This window comes from Diabrotica undecimpunctata, chromosome 5, assembly GCF_040954645.1.
Source record: "Diabrotica undecimpunctata isolate CICGRU chromosome 5, icDiaUnde3, whole genome shotgun sequence".
NCBI classification, from domain to species: domain Eukaryota; kingdom Metazoa; phylum Arthropoda; class Insecta; order Coleoptera; family Chrysomelidae; genus Diabrotica; species Diabrotica undecimpunctata.
Window position 1 is genome coordinate 81,117,891 of NC_092807.1, and position 21,364 is coordinate 81,139,254.

At 29.4% G+C, this 21,364-nt stretch overlaps 1 protein-coding gene across 4 annotated transcripts in view; it reads left to right on the forward strand.

Moving 5' to 3' along the window:
• The window catches only part of klu (zinc finger protein klumpfuss), a 319,177-nt gene that overhangs the window by 153,245 nt on the left and 144,568 nt on the right, over nt 1-21,364 (forward strand). Inside the window, exon 1 of one of the 4 annotated variants that reach the window (XM_072532135.1) lies at nt 8,853-9,049. The exons of the other annotated variants lie outside the window; for them this stretch is intronic. The gene's annotated coding sequence lies outside the window, so the exon portion shown is untranslated. Of the gene's footprint in view, nt 1-8,852; nt 9,050-21,364 lie in introns of those variants that run through there. 4 annotated transcript variants of the gene reach the window in all.

Below are 21,364 nucleotides of genomic sequence, written 5' to 3' on the forward strand. Positions count from 1 at the left end.
GAGCAAAACAAAACACGGTGAAGCAGTAACAACAGAAGCTCGTGTCTAGAACTTTTACCTTTGATTATAAGCTTTTGAGAAGGCAAATTCACATTTCATAAGCTAGTGGTGTGGCATTATAATACTCACGTTTTAGGTTGTATTCCTTTGTCGAATTATTAATTTGAGGATTTCTTGGTTTTTAATATTTAGAATTATTTTTTTTAATTTAATGGTTAATGTACTTTCTCTTTTTCAAATTAAAAACTGCAATAAAACGGAATATAATGAATATAAAATTACTGTTTTCTAATACATGATTTTGGAAATTGCAATTTAAAATCCTGCAATTTATCTCCACAAGCCCTGTGGATAGATAATCCACAAGGCCCCAAAAGGCCCCCACAATAAGTATATAGGTATATATATATATATATATATATATATATATATATATATATATATATATATATATATATATATATATATATATATATATATATATATATATATGTATATATATATATATATATATATATATATATATTTATATACACACATGTCCAAAAGTTTGGAATACGTACAAATAATATATCTACGCCTATGGTGGTTTTAAAATTGTTATTAATATTTATTCTAGAGCGTTTTTAAATGAAAATGATAAAAAATTTGAATCGTTTCTGTATGATTTTGATCACATTCTGATACACATATGCTGATTAGCGTATTTACACATTTTTTCAGTTTTTGTTTAAATTTGAATTGAGCCGTTTAAAATGCCTAGAAACGTGATACCTCATTTTGACATACCTAGAGTAATTTCTTTGTTACAACAGGGCTTTAGTCAAAGTTATAACGCGAATATTGTTGATGCTACTCAGAGTGCTGCATCGAAAATTAAAAAAAAAATCTAAGATACAAATGACGTTAAGGATTGTCCCAGAAGTGGTAGAAGTTGATGTACAACAGCAGCACGACCGGTAAATACCATTGATAGCTCGTAGAAATCGTCTGGAATCTACAAGTGGTATATCCAGAGAAATTTTTAGGAGTCAAGGACTGAATATTTCACGGCAAACAATAACACGCAGACTAAATGCAGTAAATTTATATCGTAGAAGACCGCTACGTGTTCCTAAACTAACCTACTAACACATAATAGTAAGGTTGCAATGGGCTAGAGAAATGGTGCATCATGGTCCTAACTGGAATAACGTGATGTTCTCTGATGAGTCAAAAAGTGGCTTGGTATCTGATTCGCGAACAATACTGGTTTGGATTGCACCAGGACGACAAACCCGACTAGAAACAGCCCAACCGCGTGTCCCATTTGAAGGTGGTAGTATTATGGTTTGGGTTGGTATTATGAGTTGTACACGGACGCCACTGCTGGTTCTATACAGAAGAATCGTCAGCATGCCAAATCGCCTACAGGCATGCATACAGGCCAACTGAGGAATTACTAATTATTAGTTTTATTCAAAATTATTTTTTTCTATACTAATTTACTTTTAAATGTAAGTTGTACATTGTAAGTTTTTCACTCCAAGAGAATAAATAATTTTTTTGCATATCGTTTATCTGGTTTTGAGATTTATTTAGTAATGTTGAGAATTGAAACAAAAAGATATTTAATTATTCAGAAGAGTTTATATATAAAAATCAATAAAAAGATGAAATATTCCAATATTCCAAACTTTTGGACATATGTATATATATATATATATATATATATATATATATATATATATATATATATATATAAATATATATATATATATATATATATATATATATATATATATTTATATATATATATATATATATATAAATATATATGTATATAAATATATATATATATATATATATATATATATATATATATATATATATATATTTATATATATATATATATATATATATATATTTATATATATATATATATATATATATATATATATATATATGTATATATGTATATATATATACATATATATATACATATATATAATGATTTTGACATTTATTAGAAAATTAAACATAATTTCTTATTTTATTAAATTTTAATATAATTAACAAAAAAAAAGTGGTTTATTGAGTTTTAATTCAAATATCTGGATGCTCTTATTACAGGTGTCAAATTTTTAATTGGATTTTATTATATCTTAGCGTTCTTATTTGTTAGTATAACAGAAGTAGAAGGAAATTATTAAAATTAAAATATTTTTAATAAAATTAAATATACGTAGGAGGTCCGATAAGTACTTAGTCTCACCGCCCGATGGTGCCACTATCTCAAGCGAAATCTACTAATACTATCGTGTAATACATTCTCATAGACGGCTAATGTCAAAATTTCAGCCGAATCGGACTCGTAGTTTTGTTTAGATTGCGTGTGGAAGCGGGCGTATTCGTGGATTTTAGAAAAATGGAAAAAGAGTCTGTCGGTAATTCGATTCTTTATTTTGCAACGGAAATCGAGCAGCAAAATCAAAAAGCGCTTGGATGCCATGTCTATAACTGTGCTCCTTTGATGGCAACCCACAAAAATTGGTTTAACGAGCTTCAACGTTGTCGCCCGTCGGTTTTTGATGAGCCACGCCCAGGTGCCCCAAAAGCGGGTACCACGGAGGATAATGTGACAAAAATCCACGGTCTCATATTGGCAAAATGCCGACAAGTTAGGCGAGGTAGCTGAGATCGTAGGCATCTGAAAAAACCGCGTGTGTCATACCCTTTGTAAAATTTTGGGCATGAGAAAGTTGTTTGACGCAATATTTAAATCCGAAGGAGTTTCTACGTCGTTTCGTTACCATTGAGAAACATGAATCCATTGGTAAACACCATGGACCAAAAATCAGTCAAAACAGTGGCGGTACCCGTCGAACGTGCTCCGTAGGTGGCGAAGTCTGTCCTATCGGTCGGAAAGGTGATGGCGTCCATTTTTTGTGATTTACAGGAGGTTATCTGGAGAATGGCAAAACGGTCACAGGGCTCTACTACGCCGAATTATTGGGCCAATTCGACGCCAAATTGCAGAAAAACCGACCCTATTACCTTGACACTAGACACGCTCGTACCTACGCCGTTACCATAGGGAAATTGGTTAAATTGGGCTACAAACTGTTGCTTCATCCACCATATTTTCTAGATTTGGCCCCACGTGAATTTTTTTGTTTTCAAGCTTGAAAAAGGCACTCGTTCAGAAATTTATGTCGAAACAGAAGGTCATCGCCGCCACGGAAGCCTACTTTGCACACCTCGAGAAAACGTATTTTTTAGCGGGTTAAAGAAGTTGAAGCATCGCTGGGTCAAGTGTATCGAACTAGGAGTATACTATATTGAGAAAAAAAACACCACTTTTTCTAAATTTTTGTTTTTCTTTTATAGGCTAAGTACCTACTTATAGGAACGCCCTAGTAATGTTAGAATACCTTGGAAAAATATTACACATAAAAAAAAATTAAGTAGACATATTAATGTTATTCTATCCTGAAAAAAATTAACCTGCGCAGTCGAAATTAAATTAACTTAACTTTTAAAACAGATATTATCTTACAAAAAATTAACACATAAAATTATTACAAAATACTATTGTTTTATTGTTCAGTTTCAAATCTTCATACATCTGCAATTCTGTCCTCAAAACACACGGTTACCTTTCAATGATTCTGAAATGTCCCTAATATTCGTTCCCTATAAACTTGTTCATATTTCTTTTGATTAATAATAACTGGTTTGTACTTGCTGCATAAATAAATACTACAAAACTTAAATTGTAGCTACTCCCAATCAGTATTTTTTAACTGCTAACACGTTTTAACTCTAATTCATAAATTATTTTTACATTGTTTAAATTTGCTGGCACTCGTTAACTTGTTAGGATTGGATGTCCTTCCTGCTAATGTCAAAAACAGATAACCCCTTCTCCTCCTTCCAAACTTCATCCAACATACAAAATCTCCTTCCACACGTTCTTTTTTACAGATCAGCTTTCATATAAAAAAAAACACACACAAATACCCGCATTTTTAAAATTGACTGTACTTTCCAATTTTATGTTTGATAAACAAAATAACAATGGACCTTGATAATTAGTTTTCTGTGAAATTGGCAGGAGTTTTAAAATACAATGCAAAAGACAATAGGAACCGCTAATCGATTATATCCTGTTTACTTAAACTACACAGAAAACAGGTAAAGGGCTCCTTCCATGAATTTGATAACGAAACAAATTGTTGATTTTACGTATTTTAAATCTAATACGAAAGATAATTTAATAAATTTAAATGTAATTATAATTCATTTTCTGTGTAATGTTTTTGTATGTAATTATAATTCATTTTTTTATTTTAACATTTTTGTTTATAATTTTGGCTAATTCCTTTTCTCCTTTTAACACTCTACATTTTCGGATCATAACAACTTTGTATAAGCATTTTACGTCGATATTAGGCGTTTAACGAATTTTTATTTGTTTCTATTTTTTTATTCGTACAACAGTGTGCCACAAAAATGTTATCATTATCAAGACAATTTCATTCTGCTGCTTTAGAACTATGCTTATTCGCCAGTAACATTTTCACCCTATTGATATGGAATGTGTATAATTTTATTAATTTTAAAACGACGTTTTGTATTTTTAATAAATTAACGGGAAATATTTAATAATTTTTTTTATTTTTAACACTTTTATTAGCTTCCGACAAAACCATTCAAATTTGACACTTTTGATACTTTTTCAGCTATGTCAATCAAAACCATTTTTAACGCCGACACTTATACCATGTAATTACATTACATTAAATACTAAATTATTTAATATTGAATATTGTGTAATTGCATTTTACTTAATTTTAAATTTTTTAAATTAAAACCTTTCAGTGATTTCAAGTTCACCCACCAGTGGCCTAAAGATTTTAAGAAATTTTTATGGCATATAGAAAAACGTTTTCATTAATCAACTTACGACTAAAATATACACAATATAATTATTTTAGTTGTTCTACCTTTTAATTTTTTTCTTTTGATTTTTGTTAATGTATTTTTAAATTTAATTTTAATGTAAAAGACGTTCAATTTGACGAGGTAATTGAAATTTTAAATATAACGCGTTTTCAAAGAAAATTGTGGTTCATTTCTATTTTTGTTGTAATGGACGATTCTGAACATTCATATGAATATAATTCAAGCTGTTCCAGAGGGCTGTGAACTAAAAATTACCGCCATTCTTTAGCAAATTCCTTACGGTGTAATCTTTTGCGGTCTTCGTGCAACCAAACTATAGTAATTAATTAATATATTATTTTTCGTATTCAATTATAAACATTACATTTCGTTGGACAAAGCATAAAACCCGTTCAGTATCACAACCGCGCAGGAGAATTTTTTTTATCAAATGCGTTTAAGTTTATAAAAATTAAAACCCTACTATTATTATTGATATCGCAAATGATATGTAATAAATGGATCTTCGTGGAATTTACACGTTTTGTGAGAAACGTGTAGTGCAATTATGGATACTTTAAGTTATTTTCATACAATCCCTATTTATTAACTTATTGTGGAATTTTGTGGAAACTACTACCGTAACAAAGGTTTAGTTCCAAGGTGAAACAATAAAACGAGTTTTCTTTATGCACTTGCCTACTTGATCTACTCCAGTTATTATCAAAAACAAGATATCATATAAATGTATTGAAGTAAAAGCAATTAATACAAATTTAATAGAATAATTATTAAACCTGCAGACATCATCTTAATTTATTTTATCGGGAAACTGCTTTTTTCTCACAATATCTAAAATACTAATTTTCTAATTATTATATTATTATATCTATTTATACAAACTTCCTTTCTAATCCGCTTAGGGTTAAGTTGATAGAAGCGTTTTTATTTTTGACTAAAGTAATAAGGAGGCGGAAAACCAATTAAGCCTTCAATAATGGATTATCAATGCAACTCGTCCTATAATTATTGCTTGTTTTATTAATTTTAAAAGGAGTTATTGATAGTATCGTACTTACTCGTATATACAATGTCGGGTAGCCCAGTCACGATGTTGCACGACCTCTTTGTTCTTCGAGGAATAACAGGTGCCCCGGTGATACAAGAAAAAGTATCGAATCGGAATGGAAATGAAAGAACAAGATACCTTAAGCGAATAGATGTTGTGTATAAGCTTGGTATTGCACTTGTAAACAATAAGAGACTTGTTTTAGGATCAACAATAATAATTAGTATATGTATCTAGTAGCTTCAATTTTATGAAAATTATATCACATGTTTATGTATCATCGGCGGTTGATAACTGGTTCTTTACAACGCATATATGTTTTGTATTTAATGTAGGAAAAAAATACCACGGTCTACGTAGTTTATATTATAGTATAGGTATGTATGTATAACCAAACAACCTATTGTCAAGATAATATTTTTGAATCCACAATTCAAGTTTAAAGCACGACAATTTCTAATATGATATTATAACAATACATTTACGAATATAGCATATTTATATTTTACAGGTTAGATTTAAATACAACTGACTTAAATGGAAATTACAATCCACCGATGAGTTTAAAATTGTTTAGTAATTTCACTAGTACATTAAAAGTGAATGTAAAAGATAGTAATAAATTATAAAAATGTGGCCTTCGGGGCAAAATATAAGTGCTAATTAATTATGTATTAATGATGTGATATTAAATCAACTTACTCCATTAGCTATTTACGAAAAAGGTTTAGGCCTCTACCTACGCGAATCAAATTATTAAGAATGTTTTTTCTACAATTTTGCCGAAAGAGGATGGATTGTAACAACAGTGCCATAAAAAATGGTACAATTTTATTAAAATAACACTTTCACCTAAATTATTTCATATATTTAACAGTATTTTATTACTTTTAAGGAAGCCTAGTCGGTAATACTAGATTATAAAAATAAGCTATAAAACCAGCCTATAAAAGAATAATGTGTGCTCACATTATAATTTACGTTAAAGTTTATACAGACAAGGCAGATTATTACATTTTCTACATTATTATTTATTTCTGTTGTCCATAAAGTCATGTTGGCTACCATCTCAAAAAAATCGATAAGGGCCATGAAACGTTTGTTATGATAACCGTTCGAAGAATTTACGTGCCCTTTGAAGCAAGGTAGTAACTCTATTAAATTAGAAATTAAAAAATTTCTGGTGTCTGTTCCGGGATCAAACCCGGACCGTCTGACTTACCAGTACCAGCAAACCCGTACCTAGCCACTGAACTATGACCGCCACGCTATAAGGGGTGTTTATTCTAACTCTAATGCTAATCTATTCGATGTCCACCATCGATTCGATCAATATATAATATTCTGACCATCCATTAGTTCATGCCATACACGAAGCAGTAAACAATTTCACTTTTTCTGGAACAAACATAACATTAATTTGAACTCCTTCACACGTTGGCGTTTTAGGCAATGAGACTGCTGCAAAGGAAGCAGTTACAACTAAATCAACATCAAATTCATTTAACTAGCATCAGATCTAACCACTTTTTCAGATCCCAAATTAAAAAGTCCTGGCAAAACCAATGGAAGAGATCGACCTTGATACTATACAAAATACAACCTGCCATCGAAACCTTTCAGCTATCTAACCTAAGTAGAAGAGACAAATTAATCGTTCGCAGGCTAAGAATTAGTCACACACGGCTGATACTTGGGCACCTCATAGCTTCGGGGAAATAGGCTGTCAGTAAAAAGTGTAGTGAATCATTAACTGTTCAACATATTCTTACACAGTGTATTGAGTACAAACAAGAGCAAAAAGAAACTCTATACAAGGTCTTACGAATATGATCCTCAGCCAATCAGAACATCTTTCGAATGTACTAGATTTCCTTCGAGAGACGAATTTGTATTACAAATTTTTTTTATTTTTTTTGTAAATTACAATATAATGTAAAATTTATAGTAACAAAATTGGCCCAGTGTCAATAACTTTGTAGTTGACACACAATAAACTAAATAAAAAAAATGATAATCTGTTTTTCAAATAATTAAACTTTTCATGTGTTTTACATGATTATAAAAAAATAGTAAAAATTGGTACTGAAAAATACAAGCGAGATAATCAATTAAGTAATATAAACAAAAAATTTAAAAATATTAGGTTTCCAGCTTTTACTTTTATAGAGTGACCAAAATGTAATTATTGGTCAATTTTGGAAACTTTTATGTAAGTAGGTAATTAAAGTTATTTTGCTACAACTAGCCTAAGTCTCCTAGGCTTAACACAAAAGGCGGAGTCAGATATTTTTTTAGTTGCGTATTCTGGACTAATCAGTTTTTTCTAAAACCGCATCATTTATTGCCAAAATCTTCTCCACAATTTTGTACTAAACTCCAAATCTCTTCTTCCGATATTAAAATCATTTTTTGTTTTAATTCAATATGTTCTCTTCATATGAATCCAATAAGGTGTTTTTGTGCGAGTCAAGACTCCTATTTAACAGTTAAATCTTAGATTCTTGTTGTACTTATAAGGTAGATAAAAATATTTAAAAACTTCCCGCTCTAATAATGCAGACTAATATATCAACTTCTGATGTGTAGTGCTGGCAAATTTCTAAACCAAATACTTCTACTAACTTTGCAAATCAGTGAACCTTTCTTCGCCCCTCCCCCATTTCTTGAACGTTTCCATTTACCTGTAGCTCACCCAATGAAAACTGTTCAGTTTCTTATGATACCACATAGGGCAGAATGAACCCTTCTAGGTAAGAAAGAAATAAGTGGGGTTGCGTGTCAGCCTCCCACCATGGTACTAATTCAGGGCGAAATCAGATTTTGTTCACTGTGGTTTTCAGTGTGCAAAGAAATTTCGTGTTGGCGTGTTATGTCTGAAGATTGAGACAGATGCTACATAGATGTTTGTATTAAAAGCTTTCACATCGAAACTAAAATTTACTACAGGGACTTTTGGTACTATTTTTAGTGTGACTGTTGGTTTATAAAGAGCTTCTAGTTCAGTGAGTGTCAAGTTTTAGTGTACACAAGTGATTTATATAAATATTTTTTGTAAGTATATTTAACAATTTGAAATAAATATATAAACGTAATATATATTTTTTGAAGTTTTAAAACATTAGCAATTTTTGGTTTTGGTTATTGGAGTAATTTTTTATTCTATTTGTTTCATATTTTACTGCAAAGATCTTTTGATTTGATCTTTTGTTCAATATAGTTTTTAAAATACCAGTACAAACAGTTGTACTTAAAGAAGATAATTCGTATATATTCTATACTGGTATGACTTACTGTTTTAATAACACTGATATGATTTTATCTAGAAAGTTATTATTGCCTTTCTGTGGAAACTATATGTTTAAATTACAGAATATTATTTTTTATTATTATGAAATATATGCATATTATTTATTTTTCTTTAACGTTAAATTTCAAACCATTAGATTATGGTTATGTGGACGAACTACTCTTAATTCTTAGAAATACATTTGAAGTGATTTTATCGTTTTTTTTAATTTGACTATTTATGTATTTCACGCGTCTTGTTCCTGTATAATATAAATATACTTGCAGACTTGCAATTCTATTTGAATTTTTTTCCTAAAATATTTTTTAAATTAGTGTTCTTCTTTTAAAATATCAACTTTACTCAACTAACCATATAATTATAATATGTGGTAATAATACCACATATTTCTTGATTTTAAAAAAATCTTAATAGAAAAATATTGGTAATAGGAAAAATTTATGTACCTACCTAATATATAATATATATAATATATTTTATATATTATATATATATATATATATATATATATATATATATATATATATATATATATATATATATGTATATATAATATGAGAGTGATAAAGGCAACTGAAAAAAAAATGTTAATAAATACTCATATTTTAATAATCGAAACAGTTAATTCAAATTACTAACTAGTTTACTTAGCAACTTAAAGCCATTAAAAATTAGTAGATTTAAGCAAATGGAAGTGTTGTGCTGAATAAGAAAAAATGTTTTTTCGGACCAATTTCACTTCGAAGGCTTTCAATAGTTGGAAAAATATTCGCTGCGTACTGTTATTATCACAGGTTCAATAAAGTAAGTAATGCTCTATTTTTCTGAACTTGCTTAATTAATTCGATTCTTCCTTGCTAAAGATTCCTCTCCTATATTCGCGTAAACGACTAATTTTGTCATCTTCGTTAAAAAGTATGTTTCCCTTATTGGCTTTTATTTAAGAAAGTTCAAAACAAAGACAGATACATTTATAAACATTTTTTAGCATGCCTTTCGCATTGTCAGAGAAGTACTTCGTAATTTTTCAATGATTGATAGAATTAATTCCACTCTGAAGCAATTTTTTGTATCGAGTAGTAAACTATAAGATCCATCAACTAGATGTAAAGGTATATTAAAAAACCATTATGCCAAAATACATACTTAGCACACATGTATTTTGTTACAAGAGTATTTTATGTTTAGACGTAAGCCAGTGTACAAGTATATGGCAGGAATATTGACGAGCAGTTATATAATATTTGGTTTCTTAAATGGCACAGAAGCAAATTATATTATAAAAATCTACTAGTACACACAAAAGCTCACTATTCAAGGCCCAAATAAATATTTGAAATCAAAATCTGTGTGTATTATGAGTTGTATAATTAATAGGAACAAATTAATAAAAAAAAATAATCTTTTAAATAAATATTTAATTTGAAATTTTATTCCGAATTATATTTAATGTGTATTTAAAGGGATGCAAGTAACATTTTACCGCTATATATCGTTAATATTCTTATAGCCTATTATATATTAGGTAGGTACATAAATTTTATATATATTATATATATATATATATATATATATATATATATATATATATATATATATATATATATATATATATATATATATATATATGAAAGTAAAAGACTGCATTTCATTTCAATCGGAACTCCACCATTGCTCTACACGTGTTTCGAGTTATTCAACTCATCATCAGGAGCACTTGTGGAAGTTCAACTGAAATGAAATGCAGTCTAGTATTTGGTTATTATAACCAAAATAACAGCCAGGTACGCTAGCAGCGACATCTATACGAAGTAACAAGAAGTCCAGAGACCTCTCTCTGATAGTAAATTAGGTGAACCGCAAATTCAAAGCCTCTTACTAGAGACTTTTAACGACGCTAGAAGTATCTTTTTACTTCAACATGCACCTACGATTCACCTTTGAAAATTACTATCTTTTTCGCTTTTTGCGTAGAAAAAGACGTTTAAATGAAAGTAATAGATTGCATTTCATTTCATTTTAATTTACTATCAGAGAGAGGTCTCTGGACTTCTTGTTACTTCGTATAGATGTCGCTGCTAGCGTACCTGGCTGTTATTTTGCTTACACATAATAACCAAATACTAGACTGCATTTCATTTCAGTTGTACTTCCACAAGTGCTCCTGATGATGAGTTGAATAACTCGAAACACGTGTAGAGCAATGGTGGAGTTCCGATTGAAATGAAATGCAATCTTTTACTTTCATTTAAACGTCTTTCTCTACGTAAAGAGCGAAAAAGATAGTAATTTTCAAAGGTGAATCGTAGATGCATGTTGAAGTAAAAAGATACTTCTAGCGTCGTTAAAAGTCTCTAGTAAGAGGCTTTGAATTTGCGGTTCACCTAATTTACTATCACAGAGAGGTCTCTGGACTTCTTGTTACTTCGTATAGATGTCGCTGCTAGCGTACCTGGCTGTTATTTTGGTTATACATAATAACCAAATACTAGACTGCATTTCATTTCAGTTGTACTTCCACAAGTGCTCCTGATGATGAATTGAATAACTCGAAACACGTGTAGAGCAATGGTGGAGTTCCGATTGAAATGAAATGCAATCTTTTACTTTCATTTAAACGTGTTTCTCTACGTAAAGAGCGAAAAAGATAGTAATTTTTAAAGGTGAATCGTAGATGCATGTTGAAGTAAAAAGATACTTCTAGCGTCGTTAAAAGTCTCTAGTAAGAGGCTTTGAATTTGCGGTTCACCTAATTTACTATCAGAGTAATAAATAAGTATCACTACTTATAATGTATAATGGATGAATAATATTCTTTTGGATACATATCCAAATCTTATGGTATATTATGGAACTACATCTTGTATGTCGCAGAGGTTAAATAATGTATTAAACTGTGATGTATCTCGTTCATTTGTTACTTATATACACACGGAATAACCTATCGATGACATTACTTATTTATATGATTACGTTACAGCTTACGAGTAACTATAATTACATCTCAAACAAATGGACTATTATGATTTAGTAACGAACTAATATTATGCTGAACTAAATTGCCCTTGTGTTAACTATATTTATAACAATATCGGTTATTAGGCCAACGATGATGTTTTTGTAAAAATGCTTAGTCTTTAAGTTTAGATTTGTAGCAAAAGTATTATGAAACAAGACACATATGTGTCATTTAATACTGTGCTCTAGTTTTTATTTGTCCTAATAAAAATGAGTAAACAATTTACGTAATGAATAATAAGTATATTTTTCGGATTTTTTATGAATTAAATAATTATATCAATATCTCACCACATTGCCAAGGAATATGACTACCACGACCAATCCAACGTTCAGAAAAGTTGTATTTAAGTATCTGCTGTATCTAACTGCCTTCTCTCTAGAATGTGGTGATGTACCATCTTGCATAAATCACATATTTTGGGTTTTCAGCATTTTACAATAAAGAAAAAGTAATACAATGCTATTATAGAAACTTAAGAAAGCCATAGAAAAGGAAAATTGTAAACATGATGACGACCAACATCTGAACACGGACACGGCACCTAAAGAAGAAGATGAAGAATCTTTTCTTCAATCAGACATTTAGCAGCCATAACAAAGCATTTTATTATGTTACATTATCATCTTTAAGGTGTTTTAATAAGAATAAACTATGAATTATGCTTATCTACAGGTATTCAGTGCTTTACCGTACAAATATCAAACTAAGAATTATTATGCAGCTGACTTATAAAATGGGATTATCTTGAAAACGGTTGAATTTTTAGGTTACTAACAAGTATACCTTTTTTTTGTAAAAATAATGCATCTTTAATATTTTTTAACACTGATAGAGCTAACTTAAAGAGCAAAAACGTTAGGCGCAAATTTATGCCACACATGTGGCATATGTGGCGCCCTCTATTAGTTACATTAAAGTATGTATAAAATTATAATTTATCCTACTCAAAAGCATCCAACTGTAAAGTTTTGTCGAAAAATATTTACAAACGTAAAAGTTATAGCAAAAATTAAAATTTTAAATTTCCCATTTAACACTCTGTATCTTTTTTAATATCAACATTTTATTAAAGCAAGTTGGCTTAACTCGTAATATTTTAAAGTGCAGAATCTACGGTTTCTGTTTGTACAATTACTTAAGGACCACCCTGTATATACAATAATGGCCAAATTTAGAGACAAGTACCCAGACAAGGACGATTTAGATTTAAATTCTGATGTAGTGATGTGATAAAGTAATCGATGATTTTTTAAATGAAAATAGAGGTTATTCAAATATGTTTTCAGCAATATTAACATTAACATATTAACTATCTTTTCTAAATATTGTAAATTTTGTGGTCGATCAGCGCTCCAGATCATCTTCATTAATTTCTTAAAATGTATTAAATTCAATGGGAAGTGAATAAATTCCTAATTTTGTCCACTATCAAAATACTTGTCCACTACACTAGAAGTTTATTAATAAATATTAAGTACTAATGTTCTTTCTACTAAACAAAAAAAAATTAATATTAGCCATCTAAATGGTGACAACTAACAAGAAATACTTATAGCAAAAAGTCTAGTTTTTAGAATCCAAGTTGGATTGGATTGATGTCAGTTTTCTCTCATAACAACTAACATATTAAATGAAATAAATAAATAATGGCCCCATTAACGGAAACACAAAGAATTGAAGCACATTTTATAATTTAATATGAGGATAGAACCAGAACACAACAAGAAATATGTAATTTATTTAATTTAAAATATCCTAAAAAGCCCACCACACAGTTCATTGCTAGTAAAATTGAGAGGAAACTTATAGAACTTATACACGTGAAACATGTAAATGGTAATATGAAACTTGATGTACTATTAAGAGTGGCAAAGAGTCTTCAGATTAATTCAAGGTACATTGCAGCTCTTACAAACATTTCTATTAGGTCTGTTTTACGTATACTAAATAAAGAGAAATATCATCCCTATGTCCAGGACATTAATGAGGATGATCCAGATCGCCGAATGCAGTTTTGCAAAAGAATGCAAGATTTATGTAATCAAATCCACCGTAATATAACTACAGAAATCATCTATAACGGCCAAGAATATTGTCGTCCTCGGTTCGATTACTTCTAAGAGGTAGGTCGGAGGAAATTTGATCATTTAATTTAAATCACAAATAAATTTTAATTAAGTAGTTTAATAAACATTTTTTTTTGTTTTCTATCAGCAGTAAAATGTATTATATATTACACAATTTATATGCATAATTCAAAAATTAAATATTTTTTTGGCCACGCTGAACAAATAATTATGTTAATGTTTATCATCGGTTAAGAGTGTAAATCTGCTAAGTCCATTATAACAGATTTTATAGGAGAGCATAAAAACTGTAGCAGCAATGAAAAATCATTGTTCTATTAATTAGCAATATTTATAACATCAAATATAATTCCAAGTAATATATGTATACATCCATAAACCGATTTTATCAACGCAATTAATTTTTATTTACACTTTTTGGGAGTTAGCAAAATTTCCTTATAATATGTAATATTAAATCTTTTGGACTTGACAAATAAAATTATAAGCCAGTATACAATGTGCTATATTAAAAATCATTTTAATTATGTTATTGTTTTACATAATATTATTCATGGGGTAAATCATCGTAGAAAGTATAATAGTCATTAGGTAAAATATGTTTTAAATCCTGTAGATCATTATACTTCCTACTTGAAATCTTCAGTCTTTCAGAATAAAGTTGGTCTAGTTGAAATAATGAACAAGGTACAATTCCGGAGCTGAGCCTCTGAGGTAATAATTTCCAATCATCGCCAAACCGTAATTTATAATCAATTTGACCATTTGCATTATATCTTAACGCACGCACATCTACAACCTAAAATAATTACATAATAAGAATTTACATAAAATAAATACTTGTGAAGACTTACTTTTGGGTCACCTTTTTTCTTACCAGGACTGATACTTTTCAGGAACTCAAGTTTCTTCATTGACTTAAAGAATGTATAATTTAAATAAGTCCCATTATATTTTTTGGGGATCTTTCGGGCAGATAGACATAGTCCCACGTAATCTGCTGGCACAATGATTGTTTTGGTCTTTAAACACCTTTCAATTGTATAATGCATGGAGTCTGCCTCCATTTGAGTGTGCCCAACTTTTAAGTACTTTTGCTCAATAGTAATGTTTTCCTTCACAGCTGTATTCAGTAAGGCATTTGAAACAGTTACATTTCTATTTTGGTAGTTACAGCCATCGCTATACAAAATTATTTTTGTGTCTCCGTAATCAGTAGTTCGATCAAGTGTAGGCAAAATTTTGTTGGTGATAAAGTCGGAAAAGATGGTGGCAAACTCTTCTGTAGAAACATTACCTTTCGTCTCATTCCAAATGTAACAAAATCCATCTTTATTCCTTAAGTTATAGAAACAAAGATTGTGTAAGCACAATTTTGTTTTATAGTAAAGGCTCGAAACTTTTGATTTAGGAGCCATCAGTACAGTTTGTAAGTCAACAGTGAAAACAAGAGTTTAAATAACTTTATCACGATCCTTTTCTTGACGTGCCTCATTCTTCTTAATTTGATGTAAATTGTATTCGTCCTCAGATATATGCCCTACTTTGAATGCAGCGCATTTTTCGTACTGGTCTTTTTTTGGTCGGAATAAAGAAATCTTTTCGGAATCTAATGCTTCATTGAAAGTTATAATAGAGAGTAGTTTGATAGATTTTGTTCTACACCAGTCATCAACATAAAATTTGTATAATTTTTTTTTAGACTGCCAATCTGGTAGAAGGTATTGTTTAGTGCTAGTTGATCTACAATAATTAGATTCCATTTTAGAAATTGAATCTATAAAACTTTTAAGCGCTGACCGTTCCTGTTCAAATGGCTTACTTTTCTGGTTTCTTTCTGTTTTTACTCTGTTTTCTTTAGCTTATTTTGATTTCTTTTTCCATTCTACCAATTGAGAGAGTGTTAAGGAACATGGTCCTGCATACTCTTAGTTTATTGTCATCATTCTTAAATGATATTGAATTGATTGAGATCTTTTGAAAGTGTCACGATTTTTTCTATTTCATGGTCTGTTGATTGGTAAAAATGACACAACACTATCAATAAGTGTTTTTTTGGCTCCCCATTCCAAACTCCAGAAATAATCAAAAATATTTTTTCGAACTGTTTCTGAAATTAATGTGTACTTCATTTGGTTAGTAGTTTTTTTTACAGGAGCACCTCGGTTTCATGATACGTGGTTCTCTTTATATATTATACGTCCATTTACCGTTTTTAAGACCTCGACCTAGGTATGGAGATCTATGTTCCGTAAGTTTAAGATTTTTAATAAAATCCTTTATAACAAGGTTTATAAAAACCCAGTCGGGCTATGTTAAATAGACAAAACGTTTTCGGAATAAATATTCCATCATCAGTGTCCTAAAAAAGTATTTAACCAATTAATTAAAAAGAACATGAAATATTTTAAATTTTGACTAAGGTTAATGTAAAATGTGGTTAATACTTACAGGTTAATACATGAATGTAGCCACTAAATATGGGGGTAAAAACCCTTTAAAAATTACTAATTGAAATTTAGTTTATATTATGTCTTGTTTAAAATTAAGATGGTAAAGTTACCATTGGATTGGTAACATGGCGACATATGACTCTACATTAAGTTGCGACTCCTGAGACGGTATGTCTACGAGGACTTTATGAAAGCAACTGATTGAAATGACAATCTTGACAGGTTATTACGGAAGTTGTAACAGAGCAGTCAGTGTAACTGTATGTGTCTATTTAAGACAGAAGCCAACGTTATTTAAAATTGTGAAAGTTGAAATAAAAATAAAAAAAAAATTATAACAGTATCAACCATCAATGTTGTTGTTTTAAATTATGTATGTGAGATGAAATTGTGGTGAGAAAATTATGTGATTATAGTTAGGCAACCAACTATACAAGTGTCAAGTGGTGTGGTGAAAAAGATTCTAATATAAGGCCCTTGATGTTTCAATAACATTTGGTACCTGGAAAATGGAAACTAGATACAGGTGGAAAGTTGGGTTCTTGAAAAAGTATAGGAATTAATATATTTACTATGTGAGAATGTTATTAAGTGAATGAATTAAAACTATTGTAATATAAAGTTCATGTAAAATTTGACTTATAACTCAATTATATAAGGCCCTGTATGTCAAAAACCAACATTTGGTACCTGGTAAATGTAAAACTTTTTGAGTTACAAGTTCATGAATATAAATATCTAATTAAGTGTTAACAGATTGAGTGATGTAGTTATATTTTGTGTGTTGACAAATATATGAAATGGACAAAATTTGATGGTTGGAAGTGGTTTTGTAATATACTGATCGTAAAGTACTCAACTTATAACTTGAGAAAAGGCCCTATCTGTTATAAAGCAACAGTAGGTACATAGGAAAAATAAAAGATTAAGTTATAAGTTGGTAAGTTGAATGAACTATTGGTCTATATTGACCATAATAGTAAAATGAAATTGTTGTAGGTGGCTCTGTTACATTCAGTCAGTCTTTCCGTTTATCACAATTTTCTCAAAAACACCTTAATTTTCATTCTCTTTACTCAAATTTAACAGAGCCACCTACAACAATTTCATTTTACTATTATGGTCAATATAGACCAATAGTTCATTCAACTTACCAACTTATAACTTAATCTTTTATTTTTCCTATGTACCTAGTGTTGCTTTATAACAGATAGGGCCTTTTCTCAAGTTATAAGTTGAGTACTTTACGATCAATATATTACAAAACCACTTCCAACCATCAAATTTGGTCCATTTCATATATTTGTCAACACACAAAATATAACTACATCACTCAGTCTGTTAACACTTAAGCAGATATTTATATTCATGAACTTGTAACTCAAAAAGTTTTACATTTACCAGGTACCAAATGTTGCTTTTTGACATACAGGGCCTTATATAATTGAGTTATAAGCCAAATTTTACATGAAATTTATATTACAATAGTTTTAATTCATTCACTCAATAACATTCTCACATATTAAATATATTAATTCCTATACTTTTTCAAGAACCCAACTTTCCACCTGTGTCTAGTTTCCATTTTCCAGGTACCAAATGTTATTGAAACATCAAGGGCCTTATATTAGAATCTTTTTCACCACACCACTTGACACTTGTACAGTTGGTTGCCTAACTATAATCACATAATTTTCTCACCACAATTTCATCTCACATACATAATTTAAAACAACAACATTGATGGTCGATACTGTTATAATTTTTTATTTTTTTTATTTTTATTTCAACTTTCACAATTTTAAATAACGTTGGCTTCTGTCTTAAATAGACACATACAGTCACACTGACTGCTCTGTTACAACTTCCGTCATAACCTGTCAAGATTGTCATTTCAATCAGTTGCTTTCATAAAGTCCTCGTAGACATACCGTCTCAGGACTCGCAACTTAATGTAGAGTCATATGTCGCCATGTTACCAATCCAACGGTAACTTTACCATCTTAATTTTAAACAAGACATAATGTAAACTAAATTTCAATTAGTAATTTTTAAAGGGTTTTTACCCCCATAATTAGTGGCTACATTCATGTATTAACCTGTAAGTATTAACCACATTTTACATTAACCTTAGTCAAAATTTAAAATATTTCATGTTCTTTTTAATTAAGTGGTTAAATACTTTTTTTATTACACTGATGATGGAATGTTTATTCCGAAAACGTTTTGTCTATTTAACATAGCCCGACTGGGTTTTTATATACCTTTTTATAAAGGATTTTATTAAAAATTTTTTAATATATGGTATACAGCCAACTACAGGAACTTAGTTCCCTTGTGGATTTTAAGATTTTGTTGTGAAACACAATTTTCTTTACCTATTTGAAACCTTTTTCTTCTCTTTTGGCTTTTTGTTGGATATCCTTTAAATACGCAATCACTATCAGAACTATCTGAATATGGAACCAGTTTTAATGGACTTTTATCTTCACTGTCACTGATACGTAAGTTTTTCTCAATCTCAGTTACATCCTAATGCGATGAACTCGTATTACTGTCGATAACATTAGAATCAGTTACGTGTGTGTTTTCTTCTATTATTGAGGTCTCGTCAGAAAACTCTTCGCCATTACTCGATTTTGGAGTTAAAAACTCATTACAAACTTCTTTTATTACAACATTTTCTAATTCAAATTCTTCATTGATGTCAATATCATTTTCAAGAGCAATAACCAAATCGACCATTTTTTTTTTCCACGAGACATCTATAACCAAAAGAAAACTCTGTTTATTTATTTTAAAACTATTCTAATAATATTATTATGATTTGCTCAAAAAAATGTATAGCCGGTAGATAGAAAACGAACTATTGAAGTCCATGCATTTTCTGATCATGAGAAATTAATAAATAATAAAAGCTGCCAAGTCCATGCACAAACACGTGTGGTTCAAAACCAGTAAAATAACAGAAAACATATTATACACATAAAACACAATAATATTCATATTATTTTATTTTATGAAAGAAATACTCACGTTTCAGTATTCTACACAAACGAAAGCTATTTTGAATTAATAAATTTGATAAAATATGGTTATAACCTTACTATTGCAATAACTTCTGTCTGTATGTCATCGATTTACCATAACAACTGACTAAATAACAGCGGACTTGTCATAATTTCACTTTACGTTTTCGGCGATATTATAAAGCATAATTTCGTGCGACCAAATTGTACTAAAATATAAATAAAACGGAGTTATCAGATTTCACTATATAATGAGAAATGTTATCTACATTATGACTAAGCAAAAATCACAAAAGGTCCAAAAAGTGGACTTAGCAGATTTACACTCTTAACCGACGTTATATTACTTATTACTTGTTATACCTACTGTTATTAATTAAATAACCTCTATTTTGATTTAAAAAAAATTATCGATTACGTCATCACGTCCAGATGGATAACGTCACTAGTATGATATATACATATATATATATATATATATATATATATATATATATATATATATATATATATACATATATATATATATATATATATATATATATATATATCATATGTATATATGATTATATATATATATAATCAACGGCAAAAAATCATAATTTGAAGATAAAAATTAACCTGTTTCGGTAATTGTCTCAAAAATCGCCCTTCTCGAAAAAATTAAATTTATTCCATAATTTTGCCCCTCACTATATACATAATATATATATATATATATACATATAATAATCAGACTATATATACATATATATATATATATCAGACTATATATACATATAATAATCTTAAAAACTTAAAATCAAGTTTGAAGATATATACATAATAAGATGTCTCAGTAGGTACATCTACTACTTAACATTAATTCTTATTTAATTTTTAAAGGAATTCTTATACATACGCCACTGTTCAGAGCAGTAATTTAAGTTTTGTTTCTAACCTTGTTGACATTTCTTTAATATCTTACTTTTTTTTCTAGAGTAATTGATGTTTTTATGTAAAAGGAGCGGCCATGCGGGAGTCTATCCATGTTTATTTGACCAAAAATGTATTGAATGCAGAGGTAATAAAAATAAACTGTAAAAGTTTTTTTCTTCAAAAGTCAAATAATGATGACATTAATTATCTAACTTGATCCTGTCAAAGTTTGATGTCTCCGCCGGCAGCAGTTTTTTTTTCCCATATCTTTATGGCGGAGGGAAAAATGTTGTCATGGCAACAATATGAAACATGTCACAAAGCAACAATACAAATGTCATTAACAACAATTAAACATCATTTTTATTTATAGTAATATTAAAAGTACAATTAGTTAACCCTGCTGTCCTGTTCGGGTCTATTTGACCCAAAAAAAAAATTATTTCTTATTTTACAAATTATTACGCGGCGTAACGTTTTGGTATTCCGTGACTTTATTACCTAATCTGAGGTCTTTCAATTGCATATGAGATAAAACTTCAACTTCCTG